Raw genomic sequence first — 7225 nt, forward strand, 5'->3', positions numbered from 1 at the left:
TTTCTTGGCAGTCCAAGGTATATTCAATACTCTTCGCCAGCACCACAGCTCAAAGGCATCAGTTCTCCTTCTATCCTCCTTAGTCATTGTCCAACTCTCTGATGCGTAACAAGTGATTGCAAAGACCATAGCCTGTATCAGATGCACCTTAGTCTCCAGAGTGACACCATTGCTCTTCAGTACCTTGGAAAGGTCCCTAACAGCAGACTTTCCCATTGCAATACATTTTTTGATTTACTAGCTACTGGTGCCGAGAGTGTTGACTGTGGAGCCAAGCAGACTAAAGTTGTTAACAATCTCAATCTCTTCACCATCCATCCTGATGCTGCCAATTGATTACATGAAATAATTTTCCAATATAATATATAAACAAAATTAACACATTTTTATGATATGTGACTATAAAAGTTAAGAACTAGTTTCAAGGATTTGCAGTAGAAGCTGATATGGATCTTAGAACATATTTCTAATGCAAAGGTAAGTGTAGATGTGTTAGAGTTAAGGGGATGGATCTAAAGAGTTGGTTGAACTTTACCAGATGACCTCAAGGCTTTCATACTTTGCTTTAGAGATATTATTTCATTCCTTGGCTTAAAGATATTTTCACTTGTTCCCTGCCTCCTGTTAGGATTATTCAGTCATATTTTGAAGAACTTTGTTGTTACTGTTTTGTTGTTATGTGCCACCCAGTTGCCTGTGACCTATAGTGACCATATGTACAGGAGCTCTGAACTCTGCCCTGTCCTGAGCCAGGCTCACTAATTCCAACACACCAACCCCCATTGCCTCAGTCACTGGATCAATCTAGATCATTTGGGAGTCTTTCTCTCCTGTGCTGTCCCTCCACACCTGCAAGCATGATGTCCTTCTCCCAGGACCAGTCCCTCCTGGCCAAGTGCCCAAAGTATGTGAGTTGGAGCTTCAAAATCCTAGCCTCCAAGGAGGAACTTGATTTCACCCTCTCTAAGACAGACTTATTTGTTTTCTTAGGAGTGCATTACCATGACTCTTCTCCAGCACCACAATTTGAAGACATCGATTCTTCTTCTGTTATCCTTAGTCATTGTCCAGCTCTCTGACACATAGCAAGTAATTGTGAAGACCATGGCCTGGATTAGGTAAACCTTAGTCTCTAGATTGTCATCGTTGCTTTTCAGTATTCTGTAGAGGTCCCTGACTGTTAGGGTAAAGTATATTAATAACTAATAATGAGACATACACCAAGAATATATATGTAAACAGAGAGCATAAAACACAGGGGCGAGCAGTTCCAGTCAACTGAAACGCCATAAGCCATGCCTCTCTGTGTATTTATTGAGAAGCAGGGAAAGCAAATAATAAAAAGAATTTTCTTGTAAATGAAGCAGAATTTTTCTCTATTGTCAACCTGATACTTAGTTCAGGAAGGAAGTATTTCACACATACTTACACTCCCTGTGCAGGGGGACCCTAGCTGTCTCTTGTCTTCAGAAAACAGCTCATTTCCTGTGATCTGTCACAAGAGAAATTCCAATTTATAAACTTGTGATTCCTTCAATTCCTGAATAAGCATATGGTTTTTCGTATAATATTTGGTATGAAATTTGGCTTCCCATACCTGACAGCAGGTTTTCCCAGTACAATTCGTCTTTTGATTTCCTGACTGCTATTGCCAAGAGTGTTGATTGTGGAGCTGAGCAAGCTGTATTTGTTAACAATCTCAATCAAAGAACTTAGAAATCAGAGAATCTCAGAGAACTTGGAGATCAGTATTTTAGCTGACACATTTGCTTTATTTTCCAAGTATATACTGAAAGAGAAAAAAATTCTTAGTGCTTGCCTGCACCATTTCAGTGAGTTAAGAGTCTTTCAAAAGGGAAAGCTATGATAAGGTCAAAGAAAACACAGATAAGGTTATAGAATTGCCCCATGTCATCTAAATTTTATCTCTCTTTATAGTTCTGTACGAAAGGTCAGAGACGCATCAGTCATTTTCTTCTTATAGTCTTCATCAAAGAACTCATTTTGTGCCACTGTGAAGTAGTTTTTCCAATCTCCCACAGTTCCTGAAAGACAAGTCATATTTGAGAGATGGGATGAGAAGTGTATTTTTAATGTTTTCTCCTTAATATAAAACTTTCGAGACAATAGAAAAGCACTCATTCTTAAAACAAAGTAAATATCACAATCTATTTTCTTTCAAAGAATAATAATGTGAAGAGTTACTGACAATATCACTCACTGCTGTTAGTTCTGTTTGACTCAGAGACCCTCCATGAGATTTCTGAGGCTGTAAATCATGAGAAGTAATGATTCATCATTCTCCCTCAAATCTGTTGATGGGTTCAAATGGCCAGAGATGCCCAGCCTTTGGGCTAACAGTGCAACTACTACACCATTAGAATTCCCTATTGACAACATTGTTGTTGTTGTTGATTGCCGTCAAGTTGAGCTTGACTCATAGCAACCCTATGAACAAAAGACCTGAAGCCTTTCTGTAACTGTTGTTTTTCCAAGTTCATTGAGTTTCCAGAGGCATGTGGTTTAGGAAGTGGATACCACTCCTGCTTCTAAACCTGTCTTAAACTGGGAGCTCCAACAAACACTGTCCAACATTGGCAGCCATTATGGCATTTGAGACCCCAGTGGTACAAGGTTCAGTGCCACAGCAACCCAGATTGCCTCAGCACAGCAAATTGACAGAATAGTGCTGTACAACTTAGAAGAATGTTTCTTCAAAATACAATTACAAGGGATTAAAATGTAATCCTTCTGGCCCAACTCTTAAATACAAGTGCCCTCCATGGAGGTCTTGTTGACTCTAAACAAGAGGCTTAAATAAAAAACAACCAAACATTCTACACAGATCCTTAACCAAAACAAGAACACCATCTTACAGAGTCCAGCCGCTTCACCTACTCTCCAAAATGGAGATAAGGGCATGGCCTTAAATGCAAGTGCCCTCTAGGAGGGCTTGTTGACTCTAATGTTGTTGTTGTTATGTGCCGTCGAGTCGCCTGCCACTCATAGCGACCCTATATACAACACCCCTAAACTCTACCCTATGCTTTGCCAATCTCACCATCTCTGACACAGCTGCCCCATTATTATCCCAGTCACTGAATCAATCCATCTCATCGAGGGTCTTCCTCTCTTGCGCTGTCCCTCTACCCTCCCAAGCATGATGTCCCTCTCCAAGGACTGTTCCCTTCTTGCAACATGTCCAAATTATGTCAGACGAAACTTCAGAATCCTTGCCTCCAATGAACAGCCCGGCTTCACCCTCTCCAGGACAAACCTGTTCGTTTTCATAGCAGTCCATGGTATATTCATAGTGATAGTAAAACAGTTGAATGGACCTATTCACATTCTTCCCCAGAATTCTAATTATGCAAGAGTATTGTCTTAAAAACAATCACAAAATCTGGAAAATACCTTTTCTCATAAATGGAGAGATGGAGTGGTCCAGGATAACAGAAGATAATGCTGTATAGTTGGCCATGGGATTTTTCTTCATACTTTCAAATGAAGTGTGATGAACAATCCTTTTGACAGTTTCTTCATCTAGCTTTTTATCCATAAATTTTATTATCTTTTTAATTTCACATTCTGGATTCTGGAGTTGTGGGGAGAACAAGTGATTAGGTGATTTTGGTAAAACAATCACAAGAGTAAGGAAAAAAATCTGAGCATTATTTCAAGTTGCCCCATCACAATATTTGTGATATTTTCTTGTTTTCCTGTTCTTTAAATTTAGAGGAACCACATTATCTCATACTCTTTTGTTTTGTCTGCTTTTTTCCTACCAGTTAAACAACACAGGGACCTACTCCTCACTTATTGACTATCTTTTTACATGACAGTTTGCACATTGACAGTAGGGAAGAATTTTACTATCCAGCTGTTTTCACATTATTGGCATATGACCTGCAGAAATGAATGCTTAAGTGTAAGAAAAGTGTGGTACTGATTATGAGGGTTAAGGTTATATGTCAACTTGGGTAGGTCATGATTCTCAATGGTTTGGTAATTATTTTATGATGTATTTTGGCAGTTATTTAATGATATAATTAAGCAGTTTTGCAATGAAATAATTTGACAATTATGCAATCATATAGTAATTTTCCATTTTGTAGTCTGATGCAATCAACTTCTATTTTTACATAATACCAATTTTGCATAATGACCTGTCTTTGGAACCTAAACATGGGGATGAATGTGGATGTAGTGTCTCCCAGTAATAGCTAAATACACCAGGAACATTTATTCATCCCCCTTTTCTCTTACTTTAGTAGTCTTATAGAACCTTGTCCTATTATCCTGATCTTTGATCAATGCCTCACAAAAAGAACCCTAACTCTTGCCTTTACAGTTCACTGGCTGGTTTCTGGCTTCTTATTCTTTGAGTATGTCTTTGCTTGTTTATTTTTGCTTTTAAGGAGGCAAAATGTAATATGAATAATGTAAACCATGCATGAAAACATATTTTTGCTTTGTTTTTGGATTTGAGAAATTTGAGGACATAAAACTGTAAAGTCAGCTAAGTAAATATTTCATAATCTCTAACTATTAAAGGTATTAGGCAATATTTATAAGCAGGAAAGATTGATAAACTCTTTTCCAGCAAAGGAAATAAATTAGTCAACATTTTGGGGACTAGAGTCAGAGAGAACGTGGGTTTTATGTAATTGATGGGTTGTTGTTGTTGTTAGGTGTTGTCGAGTCATAGATGACTCATAGTGACCCTATGAATGAAAGGCCTGAGCACTGTTCTTACATCGAGTTTCCGGAGGCAAGCCATTTCAGAAGTGGATGCTGCTCCTGCTTCCAGAATTGATGGGTAAGTAGGTATAATAATATTATATTGTTTTGGTAAAGCAAGAAACAAATCATGCGTGAGAGGAAAGGCAGTTTGAGACTCAAAGAGGTTGCAGAACGTATGAAAAATTCTTGTCTCAAATATCTCTCAGACAGGGAGAAAAAGCAATTCATCTTAGGTCTTTAGTTCTTTCAACTCTAAGTCTTTGGAACTCCATGTCTGGTTCTTGTCACTTGATACATAATAGTTGTTCTTGTGTACCATAGAGTCAGAACCGACTCATAGCTGATCCTCCAGAGAGTTTTCAGAGGCAGTTAATTGCATAGGAGATTGATTAACTCTTTAATCGTTAACTTTTTTTCCTCAAAGGGTTAAAGAAAAGGGAGAAATAATAAAGAAAAGGTATTTTAACCTCTCATTGCTGACTGAAAAAAAACATATTATCATCTAGATCCTAGCAGTACACTTGAATATTAAATGTCAGAGATTTCTTTTTTGAGTGAAACATATGTAGTATGTGAGCAGTATTTTTCACAAATCAAAATAAGAATTTTCACCTCTTTCATTTCTTCATAGAAAAGATAAAGAATTTGGTGCTTATCTTTCTCTTTCCACCATCTAGTTACGTGGTCATTCATACCAGGGACCCAGGGTCACTGAAAGAAGAAAAAACAATCAGAGTTGAATAACTTGTAGGAAAGCTCACATATGAAGGTTGGGGCTGGCACCTCAGGACGAAATCTGTTTCAGTATTGGACAGTTTTTTCTCATTAATGTAGAATATGAATATGTTACAACTTCAAAATACCCTCTAGGATCCACTCACCATTCCCATTTACATATGCTTCAAAGTACTGATTCCAGGTTCCTGGATTGGGTAGACATGAGTTCATCCTGTGGAAATGATAGTAAGACACCATGTTGTCCTTGGCATTCCTAGCCACATAGAGTATCTGCAATAGATGAGTGTGGACAAATTAGAAGTGTGAAAGAAAAAAAAATCATAGTTTGTGTTATAATTGGTCTATGAATAAAGATTATCACAGAGAGTTGGAAGTGCATAGTCCTCTAATAGAATTTAACAAAAAAAATTATGTGGCAGTGTTTTAGTGCATTAATTCTTACTTTGATTTGTGAAAAATACTGTTAATTTTTTCCTACTAAAACGGGACACAATTTTTTTATCATCAATATAAGTATTCTTTAAAAATATTTTTAATATAAATAATAAATTGTGTTGCATGCATGCACAATGTGTTTTTGCACGCAATGTACCTGCACATTATCTAGTCTTTCATTTGCATTAAATTTCATTATTTCATATTGTGGATTTGTTTATTTTTTCCCTCCTTTTAGTCATCCCACTACCATCTACTTTCATGGAGGCATGAAAGCCAGGTTTTTCCTGCCTCGTGCCCAATATCCACCATTATATCCCCCCTTTTACATATCCAATAGCTGACTTGCCCATTCCTATCAAACCAGTACTCTGAGGGAACAAGTTTGTCCCTCTGTTCAATTTGGAAATGTGTTTATTTTATTGTTTATGAAAAAAAATGATTTCCTCTCCTTTAAGCGAATAATGAATATTCTGCTGAGTTACCAAGGACAGTACTCAGACCTGGGACTCTTTGCTATCTTTTTCTTCTTGTTAAAAGATTCACAGAGTTAACTTCTTTTATTTCTTCCTTAAAATGTTGTTGTTAGGTGCTATTGAGTCAAGTACTACTCATAGCAACCCTATGAACAATAGATCTAATCCCTGCTCAGATCCATCCTCGTCATCTCTGACACATTAAGCCCATTGCCCAAGTCACTGTACCAATCCGTCTTGCTGCAGATCTTCTCTTTCACTGACCCTCCACCTTTCTAAGCATGATGTTTTTCTTGTAAGAATAATCTCTCCTAACAACATGTCCAAAGTATGTAAGGTGAAACGTTGTTATTTTTGCCTGTAAAGACTACTCTGGTTGCACCTCCTCCAAGATATATCTGCAAGTTCTTTTGTTAGTCCGTTCAATGCTCTTCTCCAACACCACAACTCAAAGACACTGATCTTTTGTTATCCTTATTCATAGTCCAACTTTCATATCCACAGCAGGTGATTGGAAATATTATGGCTTTAATCAGGCGCACTTATGTCTTTAAACTGACATCACTATTCTTCAGGACTTTGGAGAGGTCCCTGGCAGCAGTCATTCCCAATATTATACATCTCCTGATCTCCTGACTGCAGGTATCAAGGGTGTTGATTGTGGATTCAAATAAGATGAAATTGTTGACAATTTCAATATTTTCCTTATCTATTATAGTGTTACTTATTGGCCCAATGGTGAAAAATTTTATTCTTGATGCTGAAATGTAATCCATTTTGAAGGCTGTATTACTTGATCTTCTGCAGTAAGTGCTTCAAGTCATCTTCACTTT

At 37.4% G+C, this 7225-nt stretch overlaps 1 pseudogene; it reads right to left on the reverse strand.

Annotated features, from left to right (window-relative positions):
* Window positions 1-1932: 1932 nt before the first annotated feature.
* The window catches only part of LOC102872778, a 20603-nt pseudogene continuing 15310 nt past the window's right edge, over window positions 1933-7225 (reverse strand).

This window comes from Elephantulus edwardii, unplaced genomic scaffold, assembly GCF_000299155.1.
Source record: "Elephantulus edwardii isolate Elephantulus edwardi_28Jun2011 unplaced genomic scaffold, EleEdw1.0 scaffold00030, whole genome shotgun sequence".
NCBI lineage: Eukaryota > Metazoa > Chordata > Mammalia > Macroscelidea > Macroscelididae > Elephantulus > Elephantulus edwardii.